The sequence below is a fragment of the Lichenostomus cassidix genome, chromosome 1 (genome assembly GCF_008360975.1).
Source record: "Lichenostomus cassidix isolate B80296 chromosome 1, HeHo_3.0, whole genome shotgun sequence".
NCBI classification, from domain to species: domain Eukaryota; kingdom Metazoa; phylum Chordata; class Aves; order Passeriformes; family Meliphagidae; genus Lichenostomus; species Lichenostomus cassidix.
This window is the reverse complement of record NC_139479.1, coordinates 13,201,061-13,227,212: the sequence shown is the minus strand read 5'-3', so window position 1 is coordinate 13,227,212 and position 26,152 is coordinate 13,201,061. Positions and strand designations below refer to the sequence as shown.

Here is a 26,152-nt window from a genome sequence, read left to right as displayed (position 1 = left end):
CCCTCAGGTCAAAGGTTCACCTAACTGGACAGGAGAGAAATTGAGATACTATTCTTGCTGAGCCAAGGTGGAAAGAAGATATTCAGTGAGCTTAATCAAAAAGTTAACAGAAAGTATTTAAACAAACCTGGCAGAAGAGCTAGAGGCTTTACTGCAGGAGACTGGGAAGCCTGAGAATGTCTCCAAAGGGCTCAAGACCCAGAGCTGCAATTTTCACTGGGGAAAAACATCCAAAGTAAGGCTGAAACCTGGCCTCTGCATTGCTCTTGGTTGTTTTAGGAGATTTGATCATATGTTTGCTATTTATAAGAAAGGAGCCACAAAAACCCCACATTTTCTGGACTAAATTCTCTGTAACTATAAAAAGCCAAGAAAGATAATTTCTAAATATGCATTTTAAGTATCAAATAGATACTTGACAGAAGGTACTCACACAAGTAAGGAGTTCAACTATTGATTTACCAAACAAGTCTTTGTTCTGGACAAAAGGACAAAATCCTTTTTATTTTGCACAAAATGACCCTTGGAGGATATGAACTAGCTTCATTTTTCTTTGGAAGCCTCTCAATGCCTCATATTTCATGGGTGATGGATAGCTGTCTATATTTCACAGGAAGAGCTGCCATGAAGGAAGGCGCCTTTCAGACAAGAATCACAGAATAGCTGTCTGTGATAATGGTTTACAGTGCACTAGCAGCACATATGAAGTCTCTTCAGAACCAAAGATGATTTTTATGAAAAAGATAAAATCAGAACTGAATTCCAGGGACAATCAGGCAAGGATTCCACATGATTGTGGAAGAGTCATATATCAGGCAAAGATCTGCCCAGCAGTGTAACCCACTTGCCAACAGAGTTATCTGAGACATTCAAGTCTCTGGCAGCAATTTTAACTAATGAATCCACTGTAATTAACTCATTAGCAGTTGTTCCAATGAGTTTAGCACTGTAAGCCTCTGAGGCTCCAGAAAGCTAGATATTTTAGAGGCTGTAAATTTTGCAAGAATGTGGCAGATGTTTGCACAAGGCTTTCCTCAGTAAACAGAAGTGTGTTCAACCATCTTCCACTTCTTGGGAAAATGTAACCTTTGTGGCAATCCTTCCTGGCAGAATGCATCCTACAGTGCTTTTCCATGGCTACTCAGGCTACATAGCAAGGCAAGCAATAAACATACACCTTTTTATGCTTAACAGTCAGGTCTTTCTTTACTTTTGGGGCTAAAACAAAACCTCCTACAGCTACAGCTCCATTAGGGACTACAGCAGCTGGCAGTACTGACTTTGTGCAGCAAAGAACAATAGATGTATAACACACAAAGGTCACTTCTGTGACGGAGTGGGACCTGCTCTAACAAGTTATGAATATGTAATAGAAAATGGAGTTTGACAGGTGTCTTCTGTTTTCCAGGATGAAGTCCTGCACTATGTGGAAAACTCTTCCCTTAACTGGATCTTGCAAAAGCTACTGAAATCCACTACAGCATCACACCAAGCCACATATCAGTCAGGGCTGCTCCATGACCCAAAGGCTTCCCTTGCAAAGCATCCCAGGCAGGAGCACCCCATCCAAGTCCACACTGCACACCTTCAGGCACTGACTCAGGGGACGCCACTGGGGGGCCACCTATGCAGCCACCAACTGCACTCTCACTTAGATCTCACCCAAATTCTCTGTACGTGCCATGTACAATCCAACAATGCTGGCTAGACAACACTAATCCCAGTGTGAAGGTGGGACCAGAGGGTCTTTCCAACCCAGGCATCCCTCAGCATCCCCTATCCCTTTTCATCAGGGGCACAGCCTTCCAGTAAAAACATACTGTAGGAAAAGAGGGAGAAAAGCCACTCCACACCAGGACAGCTATGCTTTCCATACTTATTTGCTCAGAATCCATTGCCCCAAGGATAATACATACAACCCTTGGCCTTCACTAGGCTGGACTCCTTGAAGATCCCTGTTCCACGGGGGTGCTCTACTCCAAGTCTTTCTGGCATACGTGTGTTTTACCACCATCCCTGTCAACTCTGCTTCTAGCAGTTATGTCACAGTCCTCCCCATGGAGAAGCAGGGAGCCACAGAGACACTGTGCCATGTTTTCCTATGGGATTGGCTCTGACCTGTACAACAGAGCTAGAAAAGCCCAGCCTTCCTGCAGCTCATACGCTTAGGACGCTCCTTTATACTCTAAGGCAGAGGATCTGGACAGACTTGCTGCTTTGAGAATAACAACACAGGTTTCAGCACTTAAGTTGTTTCTTGTATCAGATGCTTAATGCAGAATCATCTGCATTTTATTTTTAAATATTGAGAGAAACATTTTATGAACTGTCATTATCTAGTTTGGCAGATAACACATGTATCTGGGTCATAGTTTCTAGAGTTTCATCACAGTCTGGTAGTAGTTAAGCATTTTCTAATGAAAGCTAGAATTTATAGACACAAACACATCAGAACTGCAGGGGGTAGAAAAACACAAAACCAGACAATTCTGAAACATTTCAGTGAAGATCATGAGAATCTGCAGTCCAGCCAATACCTGCCCAAGTCTGAGTACAGTTAAAAACAAGCACCCTGGGGTTCTTCTCTATTTCTTTTAGATCTGGACCCTGCTGACACTAAAAGAGAACCAGGGAAGGAAAGAGCAGCTCTGTTATGCAGGCTGGGAAGAACAGGACAGCCCAGTCAGGACACACCTGGGGTGCTGGTCTGACTTTGTTTAGCTCTGCCTGCAGCCAAACTCTGACTTGCAGTAGTGATTATACAGCTCCTCATGCATCAAAAACATGCCCTCAAAAGCCATGAGGAGATGTAAGATCTGTTGGGCCAAACACCCTCCCAGACAGTGTCCAGGACAGCTGGCAGCTCAGCCACAGACCAAATGCACTAAGAAGAGGCACTAAATCTCATCTGGTCTGCTGACGGAGCAGCAGTTCTGTATTGGTGGGCTTGAGCCTTTTGGGAAGATAACCTTTCACCATTCCTGTGGTTTTGGCACTAGCTGACTCTTTGTGTCAGGGCAGACAGAGCAGATGAGCCCAGAACAAAGTAAAAAGCAGCAGCAAGTGCCAAGCAAGACAGGACCTCACTTCAGCTCCATCAGAGTCTGCCAAACAGGTGAGGATACAGCCCCTGAAGCAGTGATCTCAAACCTCTGGTGCAGCTGATAGCTGAGGTAGCTGTCCCCACATCTTTAGCTAATTTTCATATGTAAATAGGGCCTCATCTTGCATGTCTGATGAATAACCTTTACTACTGTTACTGATGTCATCTTCAGCTCAGATAGACTGTGCACTTGCCACAAACAACTGGTACAAACCTAGTCTTTCTCGGTCTGCTGCACTCCAGTTTTTGGAGGAGGAAAAGACTAAATTTGAAGCTTAATTATTTAAAATAAATTAGTTTCCTCACTTAAGAGTTAGAGATGTGATTTAACAAGTTGGAGACTGACATTTAAAAGTTTAGTGGTGAGTCAGACTATGCCAAAAGGGTGCAATTGAGAACAGAGTGAAAAGTGAATGTAAACTCTCTGGAGCTTTAATCTTGATTGCAATATTACTGACAAAACTCAGCCCAGAACTGACCCAGATTCATCTTGCCTAGCTTTTTAAACATAGATGTGACACCCCATTTAGAAACTGTTGTCCTACACACCATCTGTAGTTTATGGAGAAAAATCAAGACCTCTGGGGGAAATCAGCCTGATCTGAATCCCAGATCTCAACAGCCTGTTAGCAATATTCCCTTTCCTTTTAAAAGAAGTCTCCTGATTGCATCACCCCTTGCATCTGTGAGCTGTAGGAGTCAGGCTGTTCATAAAAATCTGGTTTAGACACCAGAACATCTAGAACTTACCCTCTGTATGCAACGTTCATAGCTTGCTGTCTTGCCTGCTCTGTCATTCTGCTGCAATGACCACTGAGGATTTCTGTGATGTAGGGGCACCCAGCAGGTGCCATTCTGCACACACAGCAGGTGCTGCTCACATCCACACTGCCACATTAAAGCGTGGAGTTTACACAGCCATCTGGAACATATCTCCAGGTGCTTTTGAGCACCCATAGGCACAGGAGTCCAAGTGAAGCCCCATGAGCCTTGTTTAACAGCTGCCAGTTTGTGGTCCCAGGGCCACCAGGGATACTGTTCTGCTGTCCAAGAGGACCCACACTCCTCTTCCAAAAAGCTGCCCCAGCCTATACTGGTATTTGGGGTTCTTCTGCCCCAGCTGTGTGTCATTTTGGTCAGACTGCCAGGATGCTTCTGAATAGTAGCCCTGTCCTCCAGCCTATCAACCTGGTGCCATACAGGGAGGGCCCTGCTTCCCTTTACCATCCTCCAATACATCCTTCTAGGCATGTCAAAAGGTAAAAACATCCCATCTTTGCTTCCTTTTCCTCTTTCTGAAACTCCAATACAAGGGGGATAATTACAAAGTGAAATAAGAAACTATGTGTGACAGAGACAGATTACCATGAGACTGCATTAACGAAGTTCAGAAAAAGGAATTGAATGGGAAAACTTTCACTATTTTTGTGTTTTAAGTGCACACAGACAATGCAAGATTCCTATTTGCCTTAAAGGTACATAAATTTTTACTGGCTTTATTTGGTGGAAACAAAGCGTAAAGTTCAGTATCACAGCACAATGATAAGGGTCTGTAAGCTGTATAGTCACTGGATAGATCAATAAAATAAAAATGCAGTTTCAAATCAACCAAATATAAAATAACTTCTCTGAAGGCAAAGAACCAGAACAGTCTACAAGGTTGATGGGCCATTGAGGAAAAAGATTCAAGAGTTCTTTCAGTAAAGTTCTTCAATTTGTCAAGCTGTAATAAACTGGTATTTAAAAATATACATTGTACTATGCTTTGCCTGGAAATTAAGAGAGACCATACCACTAATACAACTAACTAAATAAATAATTTGATTCTACTATCAAAACACTGTGCTCATTTTGCATTTTTTCAATAGGAAAAAAATATTATTTCCTGTAGTGAACTCAAGGTGAAGAGGAATTAAAGTGATAACATTCAAAAGAAGTGCATTTTTTTATATCATCTACAACAGGTGGAGAATAATGACACAGAAGAAGTTATCAAGATGAAAATGCAAGCTATGGAAGGTTTTAAGATGCCCTTTCAGGCTGAAGAGCAATGCTGAAATAACACTTTCCAGTTCCATGTATCTCTGTTTTTCCTAACTTTTCCCCAAGGTTCTCCATGTTTGTATGTGGTTACTGATTCAAAGTGATCATCTTATTTTGTAATAGAGATACTGACTAGATTCAGAATTCCAACAGGAAATTAAGATTTTGCAATCATTTAGAGATAAGAAAACATTCGTTATCCCCATCCTATAAACCAGCTCCCCAGTTGGGAAACTGAGACCCTAAGAAGATCTTTTTTTCTGTTTTTTCCCCAGCAAAGACAATAGGCTAGTCTTTAAAGCACACTCAGATTACATGTGGAAAATCTAATTCCAGGTGCTTCATTGGTATTGATCCCAGCAGGGATTTGAACACAGGAGTCACAGGGCAGTGTCCTAGGTGGAATCATACGGTGGTATTAGGAGCACTTTGCAAATGATCCACGAGCTGGGAACAGCAGGAGCATATCCATATATCGCACAGATGCTTCAGGAGTTCACAAGGTGAGAAGCACAGCAGGCTGGGAACAGGACACTGGGGTCAGGCTCCAGATTTTGAAGATAGAACTCCATAGGAAGAGATTGCTTTCCTTAGAGTAAAGAGAAGAAAGTCACAAGGCTACTGGTTGGAAGACACCTCCAGTGGTCACCCAGAGCAGCCTCCTGCCCAATGCAGGAATGCTGCCAGCACCAGCTCAGCTCTGCCATGGCTTTGTCTTGCTCAGTCTTGAATACTCTGACAGGCAAAGAGGGCACCACTCACCCACAGGTAAGGCTTCTCCTCACATCTAGTCTGAGCCCTGCAAGCTTCAGTGCAGCCATTTATCCCTTGCCATTTATCCCTTGCCATGCGTTTTGACTCTACCAAGAAGACTTTGGCTCTGTCATCTCTGACTTGTTCTTTAAATAGCTATACACTGCTCTATACTATACCACCCTTCAACTTTGTCAGTGATTCCCTCAGTCTCTCACTGTAGCTCTTGTTGACCCACTGGACCCATTTCTGTATGTAAAGTGCTGCTACTGCTCCTGTGAGGGGTATCCAGACAAATCAGGAAACACTTCAAGATTTTTCTCCTTTTCTTTCCCTTCCCTGAACTTCTTTTGCAACACAAGCATATTACCACAAATAACTTGCAATGATACAAATTAACCTTATCTGATAAAAATTAACATGGCCCAAAAGCTGTTGCACTGATCTATGACAAAATATGGGGTTATCACCTTTATTTGAGGTGCCTAACAGAGACAAATAAAGAAACAGAGAAAGATTTATGCCTAGGCTATTCTTTTTTTCCTAGCTGATAATTGAAAAAAGTACCTGAAGAGAGCAATTAATCTTCCTTATCTGAGCTGACTTCTCATAAGAGGCATCACCTTCTGGAGCTGTCTGTTCACTTCATTGCCTACAAAAGGAGGGCGATAGACTTAGGCTCAGACATCAAGCTTAGTGTAGAAGACTCCCATGTTACTAGCAATGTTTGCTAATAATATGCAAGCTAAACAGACAAGCTGAGTTCCTCTCCTAAATTCAAACTGGTTTGATAAAGCAAGCAGGAGTAAAAATGTGGTTATGTTTTGGTAGAGAAAGAAGTAGTTACAAATCTAAATGCAAAGATGGCGTTAGTGGTGCAATTTGCATCACTCTCCAAAGCTTATGTGTAGCCATGACACTTTTTTTAGTACTGTGTAAAATGTACAGTTTATATTTAATTCAAAGTTTACAGACTCTGGAAAGTTTCACTGCTTTCTTACCACAGTGGACACCTTAACTCTGTTCCCTTACTTCATTCATCTCCTCAATGAAATTCCTATACATTATTATAAAAGGAACACATGTCATCTCCTAATTTTATTCTAAATTGCACATTATTATTTTATATGATCTTTCAATATTACACTCATGAAGTGCAGAAATGTAAGCCCTTCTCTACTAAACAACCACTCCAAAGCCTAAGCTCTAGCATTATTCATACCCTAGCAACATCACGGCAGATTTACTTTATCAGCACCACTGTCTTTTTCAAAGCTGACAGGAAGGAGTAAGAGCATTGTGAGGGGTCATCACATTTCACAAATGTTTTGGCTGGGAGAGATAGATCAAAAGGCATTTTGGCATGGAAAAAGAGGACCTCTCGGAACAGAAAGCTAAGAAAAGTACCTTGGATAGGAATTTATCCACCTCCCTGCTCCTGAGTAGAAGCAATGAGGAAGTGAACTGAACCCCTGGCTTGCTCTCAGGAGGTGTGATGGACTGGACTAGACTGAGACAACCAGGAACACCCTGAGCAAGTGGGCTGGGAAGATGAAGAGTGATACCTTCACTCCCACACAGAAGCAGTGACTCCTGAAGACACAATGCAGTGTCATCTGAAAGCCTTTATGCAAAAGGTCTGATTTCTAGATGAGATGCTTTTCAAAACCCTTCAGTCATGCAGATTAGTGTTGGATGACTGATATTGCCATTCTGTCAAAGAGAAATAGTTGGGACCAGTGAAAAAACTTAAATCTAAAGTACTACAGGCTTTTTTCTTCTTTAGAATGCTTATTTTATATGCATTTATATATGGGAACACCTCTGAAACAAAGTAGACTGTAAAGAATTGCGATTCTATACATTTTAACAGAAGCACTACAGTTCTGCCTAAACCAAAAAATTCAAGGGAGAAACATATTTAACTGATTGGATTAGAAATTCAGTGTGGCAAAGATCTTATTCAGCCTCAGTAAAGTCTGGGCAAGAAAAAGAACAAAAGAGAGACAAATTCACATTAGCACTGGCATTGAAGATACAGAGGTAAGCTTGGTGGGGGGAAAGGCCAGGGAGAGATGGACAATTAATACCATAGTTTTGGCAAAGACTCATATCCTATCATTTTAGCTATCAACAGAGCATCCTCCAGACAGTGGTGCAAAGCACAAATTCAAATCCCTTCCAGCCTGAGAAGCAAAGACAAACTAGATTGCTAACACATAGATCTGTATTTGTTCACTGGAGTTAAAGAGAAGTATTAATTTTCTTCTGTCAAAATTAAATAGATTTATATTTGGCTTACTAAAGGTATTCTGGTACATAATGGTGCAAAAAAAAAAAAAATCCAGCAGAGAATTGGTAGCAAAAGCAACAAAATACCTGAAACTTAAGCCCTGTGCCATACCTTGCAGTCATGACCTTCAGCTCCAGCAGGTTCTGCTTTTCCAGCTCCCTTATCTACGTTTCTATATAACAAGTCCAGCTAACAGAAAGCACATTTCAGATCAAAAACCTTATTAAAGGAACATAATGTGAGGAAGATAGGACCAGGTGATTGACAGTAATTGTATTGGAAACGGGAAAGGCTGCATAGCCCTTTTTGAAATGCAGATTTCCCAGGACTGTGAGAGGTTGAGATCCAATGCTGCATTGGGCCCATTAAAGAGCTTTTTAGGCCAGAAGGGATATCTTCAGTCTCACTTCACAGGCCACAGCATTTCACTCTTTAATTCCTTCATTAAAGCAGTAAGAGTTCATTGTGCTGTATCATATCTAGATTCAAAAGGATTTTCAAGGATAAGAATAATCTATAAAACTCCTAGATAAAGTTATTCCAGCAGTTATTTAGCCTTGCTGTAAAAAGTCTTCTTTTTTGTCACCTGAAATAATCTGGTTTTAGAGATTGAGTAGCATCATGCTTTCATTCACTAGATTAAATTGTCATCCTGTATCAAAAAATGTCACTGTGTAACAACTCTTAAACCACGATAAAATAGCATGCCAACCTTCTCTTTGTCAAAATAAAAAGATTGTGCTTCTTCACGTCTCCTCGCAGGCAGCATGTCCAGACCTCTGTACTGGTAGGATTTCAGAGGAATTTGAAACATCAGCAGCAGTTGCACCAGGACAGAAGTCAGATCATGCCTTAACTCCTACAGGATATCTCTTCACCAGATATATACAGGTATTCCTGGTTTCCTTAGTCCCACACTGTACACAGGGTGGTTCCAGAGTTCCCTGACAGCACAATGGCCTTGCACCACCAGTCAGGGGTGGCAGCTGTGGAAAACAGGAGCCTGAAACACCTGAGAGAATGCTGTCTTATGGACAACTACACTGTGGTAATGCCTAAAGACTTATAGCTTTTTCATGTATTTGTAGCTTTGTAGATTTTTAATATATAGTTGTATAGTTTCTGGTACTTTTCCTACCCTTTCTCACATTTTAGAATAGTAAGCTAACCTTTTCTAACAAATCCTTGAAATTCTGTTTAGTCTTATTCTCAAGAAGAGAAGTTCTGATGAGGACATCTTGTTTTTCACCAGAATTTGGGTGACATAACAAGAAATAGGGCAAAGAAACTCCTGCACCAACGCCAAGTGGCAGACCCAAGGGTGGGTTACTGGGGCAACGTATCTCTTATTGGATGTACCGGCTAGATATACTAATTATTCCTTATAAAAATTGTAGAAATCCTGTCTCACGTGTCCACAGAGCCATATTTGTGCACCTGAAAGCCTTCATTAAAGAGGTGCTTTTTATGTTAATATTACTCTTAATATTGTTTGGAAAGCTTTTGTCTTTTGATTCTAGGCAACAGTGGAGTCAGAAATACCTGAGCTATCTTTTAAAAACTTCACTGTGACGGCACAGAGTTCTATACAGCTAAATTTATCTTGTTTCTTGGCAGTCTGCAGCATAGACATACTGGGTAAGATTCATCTGGCCAAGTGCAGACATTCACATCTGAGCCAGACACCCTTGGCTCCTATATGGACATCTTCTCTGAGAGTAGGTGTTTGAAATAGATTACATGAGTCACCCCTTAAAAGAGCCTACTTTTCTCCATGGATCACATAGGGAACCTAGAATAGCTCAGAGGTAGGCACCTCCAGGCTGTAGTAAAGTTTGCCAAATTGAATCCCACCCACTCTGAGGAGAGAGCATAGACTTGAAAAAATGCATCAGAAAATTTCAGAAATCCTGTTTTTGCATTTTTCTTCCTCCCCTTTCCATCAGGCTTGGTAAGAAAACATTGAATGTTTGAGGGAAAATTGAAAATAATTTTGTCAAACTTTTTCATTCAAAATGAACCTTTCTGAGTACTGTATGATACTATTAGTACTGCATGATACTATTAGTACTGCATGATATTATTAGTACTGCCTCACTTCAAACCTGCATGTATTAAGAATTTCAGATTAATTTGTTTTATTCAAAGAATCTCTAGTGGAAAGTTACACTTTTCCATATAACTTTCCACTTTGTTTAAAACTAGCAGCCTTTTGTCATTTCAACATTTTAGTAGCTTCTTCCCTTTTTTCTGTATGATTTCAGATAGGTCTGGAAAAACGTGACAGAACACTTCAGTGTTTGCATTATATCACTAACGTATAGCAGGGTACTGCACCAATTGCATCTTGGTTATTTTGGAGACTTTTCTGTTTCTCATTTGATTTTGGTAAGCAGTAATAGTTATGTGCAATGTGTTGCTTAGGAACCACATACTAGATACTGTGTGAACTCAATAATTATTACTGTAGTTGACCTTCATTTCTCCATAGACATTAATAATTAGAGTACATATTTTCATTAGGATTTGGAAAAAAAAACCCAACAACTTAAAACACACAGATCCAAATAACAAAGTATTTCCTTCTGCTTACATCTTGTCCAGTCTCACACTGACCAAATGGGAACAGTGTGTAAGTGGTGCTCGCAACCTGAGATTCCAAGGGGTCCAAGAACCTTCTTAATTTCCTTGACTTATATTGTGAGAACGAACTGATTCACAGGTTGAGCTCGCAGTGCTGGAGATAATGTGTTTCAAGATTTAGTTCAAGAGATTTCAAATGAGGTCCTCTGCTACATGTTGCTTTAGAAGAAATTATGTCCTCATTTTTATTTTTTCTTCCTTTAGATAGAAAAAACTAGTATTTCATATTAAAAAATGGTTATTTTAAGCCCTCTTCTGCGCTGTTCTCCTGGAATACAATAGTTTAAAAGAACCAGGAAGATGTGACCACAGAAATGCTATTCATTTGCCCACATCAGTTACCCAACATGCAACTGATCTTAAGAGTTGTGCTAGGTGACTGAGTTGGAAGAGACTCACAAATACAATACTGCTGTTGTCCTCTCTTTGGTTTTTTTGATACATTCATCTTCCATGTGCAAAGTCTTCTGTCACTGGCCTACCAAGCATATATATGTAAAAGAAGCAATACTTTTTCCTGCACTACAGCATTATTTCTCTTTTTCCCTTTTTTTTTTTTGAAGAACACAACCAAAGATGTTCCTATTTTAAGTGGTGACTGAAACGACAAGAAATTCTCAATATTGCTCTAAAGCAAGGTAAATTAAAATTTTGCCTATGAAGTGGGATGGAACATTATAGGTCAAATTTTCATTTACTTTGGGGTATATTTAATCTCAATGTTTTGGGTGTTCTTTTGGTCTTTTTCAGCAGCTCTTTTAAGTTCCAGCAATGAAAGGGTTAGCATGCAAAAGCTGAAAAGTGTAGCATTTCTGAGTACACTAAATGAAATGCATCTTTTACATCTTACCATAAAATTAATTATGCCAGAGAGAAAGGAAATCTGTGTTATACAAGCTCTCAAAGATTTTTTCAATGAAAAGAATTCAGACCAACAATCAACACAGACATAGGAAACTGCATTGTTACAAAGGCTTTATCCTCAAAATTTATGATAAATGTAAATTTGAATTCCACACTGCAAGATAATGCTGAATGCCCAAAAGATAAATCATGCTAAGGTAGATTTCAAATGGAGGAAACGATGAATATTTAAGAAATGAGACTCCATAAACACTGCCACATTATAAGCATCCAACTTGTGTGGTAGAGTGCATTTTTATTTAACAACATGATGCAGGAGCGTTTACAGATAAAAGCAAGAATCCCCCTTTCAGACACAAACCAAATAGTTCTTTCAGTGAGATATGTATCCTCATGTATTTACATGAGTTAAAAATGGCATAAAGTCTTATCTAAAGGAACTATTGTTTGACTATGAAGCATCACTTACATCTTTTACTTGCCGAGTTGTCAAACTTTTTATGAGTGATATCTGAGTTTCCTCAGTCATCCTGTAATTACTATGCAAGCACAGAGCAGTATTTAACTGTTTGACCATGTAACTGCACTTGTTGGCTGACTTGATTATTTCAAGTCAGGAAAAATTACATTGCATTGGGCTTTGCTGTGGTACAAGGATTGTGTCATCCCTTTTCATTATTTAACTCTTTTTCTTCAATAGACTCATACTGTAGCTACATTAATTATTATGAAGATTACTAATTATAGTAGCAATACTCATTATGTTGTGCATATATTAACAGCACAAGCAGCACTTGATTCCTGGTGTACAGCACACTGGAAATTCAACTTGATTTTTGTGGCTCTCACTGCATCTCAAAACTGCTCTTGCCCCCAGACAGACAAGGTCCTTGTGTTACAACACAAGTTTGTTCCAGAATCAGCACTAACTTGTACATTCATTTGATAAACTTTGAAACTTAAGCATTTTCTCTTCACTTCCAGATTCTCTCACCCCTTGACACGGGTCAACTCTTCAAAGGATCGCCTGACAAGGAGACAGAACAACAGCCTGAACAGAAATGTCCTGCTGGGAAACAGCAGCACCCTCTGACATACATCTGCCACAAGTTTCTTCTAGCACATCATTAAGACCAGTAGTCACAGACCAAGATTTTTTTTAAAGTCTAATTTGATTTCACACAATATTCCAGCTACTGTATTCATTCAACAAGCCCAGTGCCACGATTTTTACAACGTACACAGAAAACATTTTCTCAGGGTGTGAATTCTTTTGTGGTTCAACATACAGAAGTCAAAAAAATGATTCTAGGATTTTATGTTTCCACCTTGGAAAAATTTTGTGTTTCTATCGTGGAAAAATCCCAAACAGTTGAATATTTGTATCTTCTGCAAAGATTTTCCCCACAAGATCAAGTTTGAGAGCTTGTTCTGGTGATGCCCAATAGTCTACAGCCCTGTGTGCTGTCACACACACTCTGTCTCTCAGCAGGCATGGTTCTGCAGCTCTGTCTCCATGGAGGGGGGCAGGCAGGCAACTGGAGAACAGGAGTTGCTGCAAAAATTGAAAGAAAGACAACCCACTAGGATAAGGCATCAAGCTGAGCAGAGGAGAGCTCACGTAATGGTCTCCCCTACTCATCAAAAATGTGTCTTTGTAAAGTCATAGCTTCCCCAAACTACCAACAGCTCCCTGTGTAAGAAAAAGAAAATAAAAAATAACCCCAAACCAACCAAACAATCAAACAAAAAGCAAAAAGCAAAATGCATGTGAGTGTTCCTGAATACTCCCGAATACTCAGTAGCAGCTTTAAATGGACTGATTAAACCCCCTAAATAATAAATCAATGACCATAAGATAAGCATAGATTTGCCTCACATGTGCTACCTGGTATATATGAATATATCTCCATTAAAAATTTTTAAGGATTCACTTCTTTCTCAACAGGGACAAAGCAAAGGAAGGGAAGAGATGATAGTTTAATGCAAAAAGTTAAGGCTGACTGTCTAGAGCAGTCCTGTTATTTACTTGGCTCTCAAGCACACCCAAAGCACACAGCTGCTGTACACACCAGGTAAAGAGAGCTTTGCAGGCTGCTTACTGCTGCAGGGCTGTCCAAGACCTTCACTAAGCTGCAGCACTTGGCACAGTTGGTGCAGCGATCCTGCACAATGCCTGTGTGTTTCTCAAAGCCCTTTTCCAAGTCTCTGCGTGATTTAACTGAGAGCCAATATTCTACTTCCACAATATTTTAAGTTAACAGCAAAAAATTCTGGACATATCTTATTACTGTGCTTGTCTGTTCCCCCAGGGCCTTTCTGCCGCCTCTGACAGCTTTCTGATTGCAGCTTCTCCTTGCCCAGCAATGCCTCAGGTTTCATCATCCAAATTACTGTACTTTAAGTCCCCTGCAGTAACTGTGTTTATTTCCAATATCCCAACAGGAAGACCCCCATCAAGATGAGTCATTCTTATTTCCAAGGGTGTTGTGCTGAGACTGCTCAGAGGAAGATGCAGCAGCAGCTGCTTTGTATTAGCCTAGTGGGGGGAAAAAAGCACAAGGCCCTGCTTTCAGCTAAATTTCTCTCCAGCAATAAAGACGTTTTTTCCAGAAATGATGAAAATTACAAACACTTATGCTAACAAAAACGCTGTTGGAAGCACCAGAGTCCTGAAAACCTCTGGAATTGTGCCATGATGTGCGGAAAAGGGAACCGGCTATTTTAAACTTGCTGCTGTCTGGACAGAAAGTGATGCTTTGCTGTGAGCTGCTGGGCCTCTGAACTGTTCATTCATGCGTTATGTTTTGGCAGCCTTCACCATTTCCACAGAATCACTGGCAGCAGCCTCACTAGAGAGCAGGTAATTCTGACCCTGCAACTTATCTACCACTATTAATCACAAACAGGTTTTTAGCTGCCTCATAGTAGTGATTATTCAGAGCTATTTTAGGATGGTGTAACGCTGCCATGAAATCTCACACATACAGATTCTCTGAAGATTCAGAATAAGCCTTGATTTCCACTCAAAGGAGCACAAGAAAAACCTTTCAGCATGTTACTGCTGTAGCACAGAGCCAGCTCACGCAGACCTTCAAACAATGGAGCTAGAATTGGGTCAAGATGTAGCAAGACCCTGAAAAGTTTTGGTTTTAAATCAAAGATGGATTTCCAGCTCTAAATCTGCTATCCTTGAAAAGAATTCATGCATATTATACACAGGTAGCACAGATCAGTCACTGGACTATAGTACCATTTACTCCTGGGCTCCAGAGAGGTAGCTAAAAATGAACAAATACCTGTGTGTATCAGCGTAAGAACCCCACATTCCCAAAACTTCGATCAGTGGAAAATTTGTCACTATAAACATGCATTGCTTAGGTGTGATATGATGTGACTTTCTGGAGCCACTGCAATTCAACAGTGATATACGAAATGAGGAGTCATGGACAGAGCACAGAAAACACAAGTAAGGCCACCCAACAAGCAGCTGAATTTTCAAAGTGCTGCTTAAACTCTGGTACTGGCTGTGAACAGTGGGACAGTCCAAGATCAGAGACACAGGATACAATTTCAGAGATGTGGTTGGGAAACATCTCCTCTTAGAGTCCACCTCGCATATATAACTTTGAAAGCTGCCATTTTAATTGCAGGCATTTGTTACATTTGTTCTTCCCAGCTACTCTTCTTTTCCCAAGTGGAATGAAAGTGGTGCCTGACAGGCTATTTGGAAGATTAGGGATTTCTTTGTTTTTTGCTCTTAATGTTCTTGCTGAATTTATTTATAGCTTGGCTGGTTATTAGAACTTGTTCCATATGGTAATCTGGCAATGCCAAGCCAGGGATTTAAAATAAAAAATAGATTATTTCAGCAAGAATATATATTTTTTGTGATTTGGAAATTCACTCAGAAGTACTGGGACACAATTTAACCCAGCTTTTCAGGGGAGAAGTGAGGGAGGAAAGTAGCCAGAGGGTAAACTGGAGACCATATGAAAGTAGAAATTTTCTTTCATGTTGTTGGAAAGTGGCCCAAAAGCTCATTGTGTTGAAGCCTACTTCAACAAGAGAAAAGAAGACAGCTTTTCTGGATTAGAGGGTTTTCCAGTCTTCTGCTTCTGTAGGAAATGCAGCTATGAACCCCTGGGAGGGGAGCAAAAAGAAAACACTCTAGGAAGCAAAGAATATGGACCCAAACTAAGACAAATTAGATACATACCTGTGTAACTGGAACAGAAAATAGTAATAAATTACGTGTTTTGTTTTAAAGCATATAGAGAAAAGGCTGTTCTGCAATGCCAAGGGGACAATAAGAAATAAGAAATTATATACATCTAGGTTACCTTGAAAATCATGCTTTAATGTTTCAAATGGCATAGTGATACCACAGTGCACGCTTTTGACCCCTGCTTCAAAGATGCCTGGACTAGAGTTGGCCAAAAATCTCAGATACACATTTGATGAGGGGGCTTTGACTAGAAAAGAGAATTTCCTGCTTTGTAACTGGTTAGAATAGAGATTTGGTTTGCATCCTACCTTCAGCATAAATTTATAAAAAAAGGAAACACACAAGCAAAACATAACAAAACAGTAAACAGATTTCCAAGTCCCACATGCTTTTGAACAAGTATGTCACAATTTCCCCAGAGTATTCAGACCAGGATGGCAGCAGCACTGGAAAAATATATCGCACAAATAGCATCAGCAAGGGAAAATTGCATTTTTATTTATCAGTAAAGTAAAAGTCTGAACTCACTGAAAAAGTACTTTTCCCACAGACAAATTATTTTTAAAAAATCATTTAAAGTGAAGACAACATTCTCCATACCTCCAATTCCAATGCCAACAATGGAGACCTATATGTAGAACAGAAAAAACTGATCGGTCTAATCTTTGCCAAATTCTGACCAAAATTGTGCAGGATTCAATATTATCACTAGCAGAAAGGTCAATGTGACATTCAAGCAAGACTGATTGCAGCTACTAGCTTTGCTTTTTTGATTTCAGTGTCTTTTGTAAACCCAAGTAAAAATACATGGAAATCAGGTGTGCTGCTGATTTTGTTTCTATCTTGGCCACTGTGCAAAATACAGTAGCCAGTAGCATCAGTCAAAAAATACAGGTATTAGTGTACTGATAAGTAAACCAAACTTTGGGTTTCATTTCCTCACCTTACACTTAAGGAACAAAGGAGTTTGTTACAAAACAAGTCCTAAGAGGAGTGCTGACGCACATTGCTCTCAGTTTCAAGACTTTTAAAAGACATTCAGTTATTGTGTTAGACAGAGTTTTGAACAAAGGCCAAGATTTGGCATGTTTTACAGAAGCCTGTGAGAGCTGGTTGGCTTTTGGAGTCCAGGAAACAAACAGAACTGTGTCAGGGAAGGGGGCCTGACACACAGAGATGCGATACACAATGACACACAGTCTGGCTTGATTATTGGGTTGCTGCCATCAACAAGACCCAGCCAAGGGTCCCCAGGTCCACCAGAGAGGTGGTGATCTGTCCCAGTCCCTGGGGATCCCCTCTGAGCCAAGCAGCAAGGAGGTGCTGGTCTTCCCTGCCCAGCACACAGAGCAAGTGGCACAGCACACTGAGGGACAGCATTATGGTGGCTCAAATCACCCTGTCCCTGCCTGCACCTACACAATGACAGAGCTCTGATGGACACATCCCCAGCTGCCTGTCCACCAGGAACACATCCACCACTCTCCAGTGAACCGAAGAGAGGAGTGAGTGCAGGGAGGGACAGACACATTACACTATTTTGGACAGCAAGAAACCTGGCTGTAGGAAATGGCACAATCTCAAGTGGTGGTTTAAACCAGCTCAATACACCTGAAGAGAAAGCTGACATTACATCAATAAAACCATACCGGACATTGCCAGTGCTCAGGCTGATTTTGTACTCCATATATTAGGCAAGAAGAAGCCCTCTGCTCTTCCCCTGCTTGGGCAAAATCCATGGGATTTCCAAGCCATACTAACTCATTCAATAGTTTGCTCTTTAACACATCTCAACTGTCATTAAGATTACACCAAATACAAAGAAAATCCCTTGCTTGTATGAAAACATATCTTTATATTTACAACTGTTTTCACTTTAAGACTGCCCAGCAAACCAAGGCACAATGAGTTTAACAATTACAGGTTCTTTTCTTGCAGCAGTTGAAGGTAAATGATCCTTTCCTGTTCCAGTCTTTCATGCTAAGGGCAAACTGTGAAGTGTTCTAGGCAGGTGGGACCACAAACTCCCAGACAAGTTTCCTTTTTCTCTGCTCTAATCAATGGGAAGGTCAGGGTCAAAGGCAACATAGAAGAGATGGCAAACTAAATTCTAGTATTTCCTTTTTTCCCCACATGAAATTTCTTCCTGAGACATACTTCCATACACATATTTTATAAAAGTGTAAAGGTAGAAGACATTTTAAGGTCATAACAGGGAATAATGCACATCTGTGAAAATTCAATTTTTGTATAAGTATATGCATTTTCTAGTTTCTTTCCTGATCCTGCAGAAGTCAGTATCTAGTGCTTGCCATCTCATGTATGCACCAGTTTTCCATTTGCCACATCCTTTTCTGTGAATGCAGTACTAATAGTGTTCTTATCCCTTCCAATAGAGCGCATTGCAGCAGTAAGAATACTTCAGGCAAAATAGGATTATCATAGCTTACATCCACAGCACAGGACATGTAAGGTCAAAAGTTTCCCTTGATTATGGATATCCCAGTTGAGATACCACCCACCTCATTTTTTGAGACTACTTAGCATTCTCTCTGCTGTTGCGCTGACAGCAAAAACTTTATGCACTGCAGTTATGGCCATGAGCACTCTGTATTTTCTAAAATAAGATCCCAAGAACATTTAGTCTAACAAAAAATTAATGACAAGCTTGAGTCGATGAGAGTGTGGTTAGTGGGTGTACTGGCATTATAAGAGAACTCAGAAGCACCAGCACAGAGATTGCCAAGATCTCCTTAAAGGCGCTCACCTCTCCCCAGAAGGAAACCCCTCATCCTCTCCTCCTCCAGTCCTCTACATCATTCATGCTACCCAGATCCCAAAAAAGATACACTTTGCTGTTAGGACCACCCCTCCAACTAAACATTCATTGACACAATTTACAAATAAGCACAGTTTCCTTACAGAGAGAGCTGTCATGGTGCTTAGCCATGCATTGCTCCAGATGGATTTACGTTATTTCCAGTTCACACCACTGAACAGGGAGGTCTCCTGTCAGCAACAGACACAGTGCCAGGATGAGATCTACAGTGTGTATTGTGAACCCTGCTCAAGTGCCTACATATTCTCCCAAGTAGGAGCACGGAGCTTTTTCCCATCAGCTGACCAAGGATGATAAAGTGGGAATGAGAGCAGCTCCTTCCAGTTACTCTGCACGCAGCCTGTCAAAGCCATGAGCAAATGGGTCTGTGGGACAGCAGTGCTCTCCTTCCTGCCACAGAAAAACAGGAAGGAGAACTTTGAACTTCATGGAGGATCCATGAAGGAAAAGGGAAGAGGCTCAGGTAAAGTCCAGTCAATGAAATTAAAAAGTATCCAGGATGAGAGGTGTGGGACACAAAGCAATCACTGCCCATAGCTGTGTGCTATCTAGGGAAAAGGGCCAGGATGAATCACTTTTATTACCCCATGACTTATCTGAGCCAGGGGAAACACAGGGACACTGCTGACATGGATCATTATCAGTGAAACTGCATAGCTCCTACCATAGCGTGTTCACAGCACATCCCTGAGAGACACAACTCTGCCTCTCAATGGCCTGCATATGAATGAATTACAGCAAAAATTATATGCCACTCAGTCTTGTTCTACTACTCCACAGGTACTAATTCCTTGCTGACTGGCCTGGAAAAAGAGATGAAGTTCAGCACTCCTCTGTGCCTGCCCCACCTACCCTCACTCCTCTCTGGAAAAAACCTTGCCAGTGAGGCATCCAGCATTCCAAGCGATCCAGAGCAAACACTTTCAAAAATACCAGTGGGAAACATCTAGAATCCAGTTATAATCTGCTGCCTGCTGCTTTTGTCATGACTGCTCTGAAAGGGCTTATTTTCCTATGCTGCAGAAAATGGGTGGTGAGGGGGGAGGATATAAAGTGGTAAATGAGTGGGCAAGATGGACACATCAACCACTCAAAGCTGTAGCTTCCATATGTTAACACAGGGAAAGAAAAAGAGAAAGCTATCAAGGCAGTATCAGCATGCAATCCTGATGACAGAGCAGTACAATGGATGCTGCACCCAATTCCTTCCAGGAAGAGAAATAAAGGTTACAGGAGTAGCAATTCCCTGCTGCAGGACTGCAGAAAAACCTCAAAGAGTATTTCTTTATTCATGGCAAGGTTTAAAAGATAGTGCCTATTGGCTCTGGCACAGCTAGTATATGTGCTCACACACAAGCACACGCAGCAGACTCAGCCCTTCTGTGCTGTAGTATCAAAACAATGTTTGTGTAAGCCGAGAAAACCCCCGGCTCCTGTCCCACAGGGGACACTCAGAGAAACCATAAAAGTGTGTCTGAACATATTTCTGGCTTCCCACATTTCTGTGCTGCTCAGCATTCTTCTTGAGTCTACCCCAGATCTGCGAGTCCATACATACATTCTCTGGAGGCCTGCAAAATACTCTCTGAGCAAGCATTAAAACACATGGTTTTAATCTTCTGAAACTATTATAACTTCAAATTTTGGAGCAAAACAAATGAAAAGGGGGAACTATGTGCATAGCTTGAACCCCATGCATGCAAGGTTCTAAAAATGCAAGAGTGTCAAGTGCAAAATGTCATTAATTAAATTCAGCCCTCACCTCATCTTTAAATTAATTCAAAACCTTCACTGCTTGTTGATCAGTAAAGTTTCAAAAAGCTGCTCTGTCTGTGAGCCACAGTGGCTGCTCAGACACATACACTGTGTGTGGGACAACACAGTGGAGCATGAGAGACTGCAATCACAGGGAAAAAGAGTAGCATTCACAGGCATCACAGAGCTGCAGCATGAAGCAGTTTAGCAGCAAACTTACAGTTCTCAGTAATACCTAAAGAGCTGCTATTTTTTCCAGTGAGCACCACTTGGAGAAGTTTGGGGCCAATCACTGTCTTCAAGGAAAAAAACTTCCTGCATATCATGTCTTGTCTCCAGTGAAAACACCATTACAAGATCATTAGCCTGAAGGATCTGAAAAGCATTCCCGTAGTAGGAAATATTTTAGGTTTATAACATAGGTGTGACCAGGCTTATCTATTGGCAAATCTATTTTTCAAATATTTCTCCTGGTTCCTAGAAGATGCCAAGCTGTTTGGCACCAGTCACAGCTGTGCTGGGCACCATGCTAGCAAATTAAGAAAATACATGGTCATGGTGCAGTGTACACTTTTTGGTCAGCCTAGAGAGATCACATGAATGATAGATACCTTGCAACCACTGCCTGTGACACCAATCAATACCAACAGCACAGCCAGGTAACAGGTAATGCTTTGTAGGTTTCCTGGGGCAGCTCTCAAGTCTCCATTTTCTATTCATCAAGGCTCAAGCCAGAACTGTTCCAGCACTGTTGTCAGACTTTCTCCCTCAGCACAGATGAGGCTGCTGCTCCCCTGATGAGTCTGTACTAAGGTTTTCACCAAAATATAGACTAACACACCACCATCACCCCCCACCTAACCACTGTCAGTGGGAAAGAACTGCAAGTAGAGCCAGTCACTTTACAACAAAAAAGAAGAAAGAAGTGCGGGAACTATCAACTATTTAAAAATTAACTGCATAATTAACTGCATTAACTCTCAGGCTGGGAGAACCAGGATATGAGGCACTTTCCCTAACAGCATCAGCAGAGTCCCCAGAAAGGAAAGTTGAGTTTGACGCCAAGCCCTGTGTGCCTGATCTTTTGCTGCAGATGATCCCACAGGACCCCTGCCATTCCCTACAATGCCTTGGGGCATTCTTGTACTCTGGTCTGCAATGGGAAGTGGCAGCTGCTCCTCCCCAGGACTGCCTGGTCTTGAATCCTCTAAGCTGCAACTTCATGTTCTTACAATCAGGCACTGTGTCAAAACAATGTCTTTTTGTTTATTTTGTTGTTTTATTTATAAAAGATAAACACCTCATGGGAAAGACAAGCAGGCAAAGCACAAATCTACATCCTTTCTCCATTTATTAAGAATTGTGAAAAGCAAGTAAATATTTTGCTGAGAAAAGTAAATGTTCCAGCAGTCAAATATGATCTCATTCCAGTATTGTGTTCATATGCTAGCTGAGTCTCACAATGCAGTTTCAGACACCTGCATGCTGTGTGCATCTGTATTTCTCTCTTCTCCCATATTCATGCATAACATATTTAAGATAGGGACAATGCTGTCAGAAGAGAGAGCAGAAATTGCTCTTATAAACACATCAGTAGTCATGGAATTTCAGAGCCTAAAGAGAGAGTTGATCATTTCAATACCACAAACCTGCACATTCCCCAGTGGCAATATATTTCTAGCATCACTAAGAACTACATGTTCTTCCCACAGTTATTTTCTTCCGCATCTGTAACACCTTGTTTTCTGTAGCCATTTCGTTGTGAATGGAGAGACAGTCAGGGAACAGCTTTAGATGGAGAGGGAAACAATCCTTGAAAACCTTGTGTCACTCTCATCTTGTTGCTGCAGTTTTAGAAACGGAGGTGGCCAGTTTGTTTGCTTTATAACACACAGGAAAAGACTACAACTATGAGCTACAGCCTGCTAGATTTTCTACAACATCCCAAGACCAGAAGGAAATCAATAACAAAGAAATACATAGAATATCTTCTTCATTATAAATAGGAAGTGTGCTGAGGACTATTAGCTGTTCAGCAATCAATAATCTGAATAACTGGCTATGACATTTATTTGAAAATTTCACAGAAGTACCAGGGCTTGTTAGAGAGCACTGCAATGGAGAGTTTGATCAACTCCAGCATTGGAGGAAAATGCCACCCATGTTTGCAAATGTATGACCAGAAAGCCCATTGAAACTGCTCTAATATCTGGTGCAGTTCTGATACTGTACCCTAGGTAGCTGACAATAAACATTCCTTCAAAAGTGATTACCAGGAGTTATCTGTACAGCTAGAGAGGGAAAATTTCTTTTGTGTGTCTTCAGAGAACAGTTACAACAACCTGATGCAAATATATATGCCTTTGTTTCTTTCCCTTTACAAGACCACCCTCTGTAGCACTCCATCTTTTCCCTTATCATTTTCCAGTGAAAGACAGCGCTAAAGCCTCTTTTGTTTGTTCCAGTGCTTGCAGAAACCTCTTTCTTTTGACCTAAGGGCTGCCTCTGTGAACTGTTCTAACTAAACATCCCATTAATGCAGCCCATTAGTCCTTAAAGTACACACCTTCTGTAACACAACTTTGTCATAGCCACACAGAGCCAACAGCCTCAGTGCAGCCACTGAGGGACTCTGGCTGACCTTCTCACCATACACAGGTGTTGGCAACACCACTGAGTTGCTCACACCATCCATAATACACAAGGTATTAAAGGGTCTCAGCATAATTTCTCAGTGTGACTCCTCACAGTAACACCCTGTCTCTTGAAGATGACTACTATCTCACTATTTACTTCCTGGATAGGAAATAAAACTACTTGAATAACTTAAGAATTTAACTAAACTTAAGGAACATATTTTTTCTTAACATAATACCAGTTGTGTGAGTTTCTTTGCATGCATACACTCTAATACACACACAGCTTGAAGCTTTAGTAAGGTGAAATAAAAAATGTCACTGCTGAAAAAACTGCAGCAATGTCCTAAAAAGTGCCGAGTTCTACTGGGTTTTTTTTCTCCCCTTTTTGCAGTCACAGGTACTATAATACCGATTCTGTCCCTACTTCCAGTTGCAATAGATGGTGGGTGATTAAGATTTAATTCACAACCATTTATGCTAGCATGTGTGGAGACAAATCTGTAAAGGCAAATTGAGTACGTTCATTTAAGTCTCAGACATCAAAGAAACTAAAATGAACCTTAAGCAGATTGCTTTTCAAAAACTAATTTTAAAGCCAGTCTCATATTTTTGATCATTCTGAGCTGGTGGTAACTCAAATAATTTTCTCTCCATCTAACCTTCAGCCTTGCTCACCGTTATTCCTATGTGCTGAATGAGAAAGGAGATCAGCAGATCAATTACTTAAAGCCTGTTGCAAAATGGCTGCATGCATTTTATAAGATTCATATTTGCTATGGAGGATGATCAGTGCAGATATTTATCGTGGAGTGAGGATGTAGCAGAAAGATTAATTCTTGGAAGTAATTCAGCCTGACTGATAAGGTACAATGCAGATACCGTCCATATATCAAACCATACCCTGCCCAGTAAGACTGACAAGGCTGTTCACACACAGCAGCAATGCCTACTCCTGACCTGGCTGCAAGAGTGAAGACACTGCATCCAAATAATGCTGCAATCCCTGTCGCCAGTCCCACCTTTCTTCAAAGAGATAAGCAAAGTACAGTTCAAAGACTATCTGAGGTCTGAACAGGGTTTTTGCCCCTTCCAACATAATTGTTGCCAGTTTCACTTTGTGAAAGGTCTCTCTTCAAAATGTGCTCTTCTGCACTGATATAGTTCCTCTGCTACCTATAAACAAGGAAGGTTTGACAATCTTTTTAAATTCAGAAATCCAATAATACAAAAGTCACTGAAACCAATCTTTTGAAGCCCTTTTTTTTTTTTAAATTTAGGATTCTTAATGTCCTTGCTGTCCCAACAGATAGGTGGTTAAAAGGAAGGCAAACTGTTTAAAAAGAAAAAGGAGGATGTGTGGAAACCATACAACAAAGTAACTACAAATGGGGCACTGCTGTAGAACTCCATTTTTTTAGACACAGGAGCAAGGGAATAAATCAAATAACTCAGACTGTCCAAGGCAATATGACGGAGCGTGGAATTTTTGGCACATAACAGTCTCATGATGAATGAAAACACAAATAAAAATCAATGGCTGAGTTGTTCAAAGAACAAATTTTCCCTAGCAGTAAAAAGACTTGAATACTGGCTGCCAGCCTAATTTCATTAGGAAATGCATTCCAATTAATGGAAGCTCTGCAAACAAGAGATAATTACTAAGGCAAGACATAGGAAAGGCCTTACAGCCTTTCAGCTTCTCTTCTTTGGCTGCAGCTTGCCCTTTTCTCCATCCAATTCATTTAAGATGGGGGTCATTGGAATTCTGTAAGTGTATTTTCCAACCTCCTCCCCATTCCTGCTGCACAGGACTTTCCTTGCCTGCTTCTGTCATTGGCTTCATCCCCCATACACACTATGTACTGTGAAGTTTCCCATGCTGGGGAGGGATGTGTTTGTCCTCACATCTCAGTGTCTGAATGCCAGTTGTGCCATTATTTCTGTGCTACTTGTTCATATTCATTTTGATGCTATGTTTCCTGTGCCAAATTAAATACTGGCACAGACAGGTGCCTGAAATCAAAGTTGTGCCTGCGTATGCTCTGGCAAATTTAGTTTTTTCACTTCCATGATTTCATTTCCCAGGAAAACAGCAATTATGTAACCTTGGTAGAAACAGATGCCAACAATATTAAGCTCACAACTGCACTCCTTTCACCCCAAGGGCTTCTTTCAATGGGAGGATGGAAAGTTTCTTAAAACCAAACAAGCAACCCGGACCTTTTGTTTTAACAGACATGCTTCCCTATCCTATCTGCACGTAGGCAGACACGAGGTACTTTGCCTCCCTCACATCATACCCTCAAATGCTGTGTACTTACAAAGTGTCTTCCCCACATCTCTCTCACAATCAATACTGGCCTTGACCCAGAGGATATTGGACAGCCCATCATGAAGGTGTGCAAAGTTGTCCCTTCTGCAGAGCTCAACAGCAAAGAGGAGGCATCCCTGAAGTCCCTCCATTGCACACCAGAAAATGCTGCTGCCAGGGACAAGGATGCTTTGCAGGAGCTGTGTCCTGCCTGGGTTTTTCCACCCTGCAGCTCTGCAGAAAAGCTTCAGTTACATCCATCTATACAGTGAATAATGCCCAAATGGCTGCACCTCTGTTCTCTTGCTCTCTCTTTGATCTCTGGCACAAGTTGAGTGTCCATGGACCCAGTGACTGCTATGTCAGCTCACATAGGCCAGCATGGCACCCAAGGGCTCAGCACTCAGTCCTGTGCAGTGAGGGCACTGCTGTTCTCTGGGCTGCTGCCAGCTAGCCTGGTATGGAAACACATGGGTCAAGTCTATGAAAACCAAATTAACTGCAACACGAGCATAGAGGCAACCCCACTGATTTTGGGAGACCTAAATCTCAGTGGGACACCAACCTCATCATCTGTTTACATTTCACTTACTTATTTGGAAACTTGAGCACCTGTCCACAGCCACCACATGGCATTACATGCTTCCAATATCTTCACTAACAGGCAAATAGAAAGGGGAA

General features: G+C 41.0%; 1 long non-coding RNA gene across 7 annotated transcripts in view; it reads right to left on the bottom strand.

Moving 5' to 3' along the window:
* LOC146444219 (uncharacterized) overlaps positions 1 to 26,152 on the bottom strand; it is a 299,825-nt gene that overhangs the window by 256,830 nt on the left and 16,843 nt on the right. The window contains exon 3 of one of the 7 annotated variants that reach the window (XR_014849725.1): positions 6,467 to 6,551. The exons of the other annotated variants lie outside the window; for them this stretch is intronic. This is a non-coding gene — a long non-coding RNA (uncharacterized LOC146444219). The remainder of the gene's footprint in view (positions 1 to 6,466; positions 6,552 to 26,152) is intronic. 7 annotated transcript variants of the gene reach the window in all.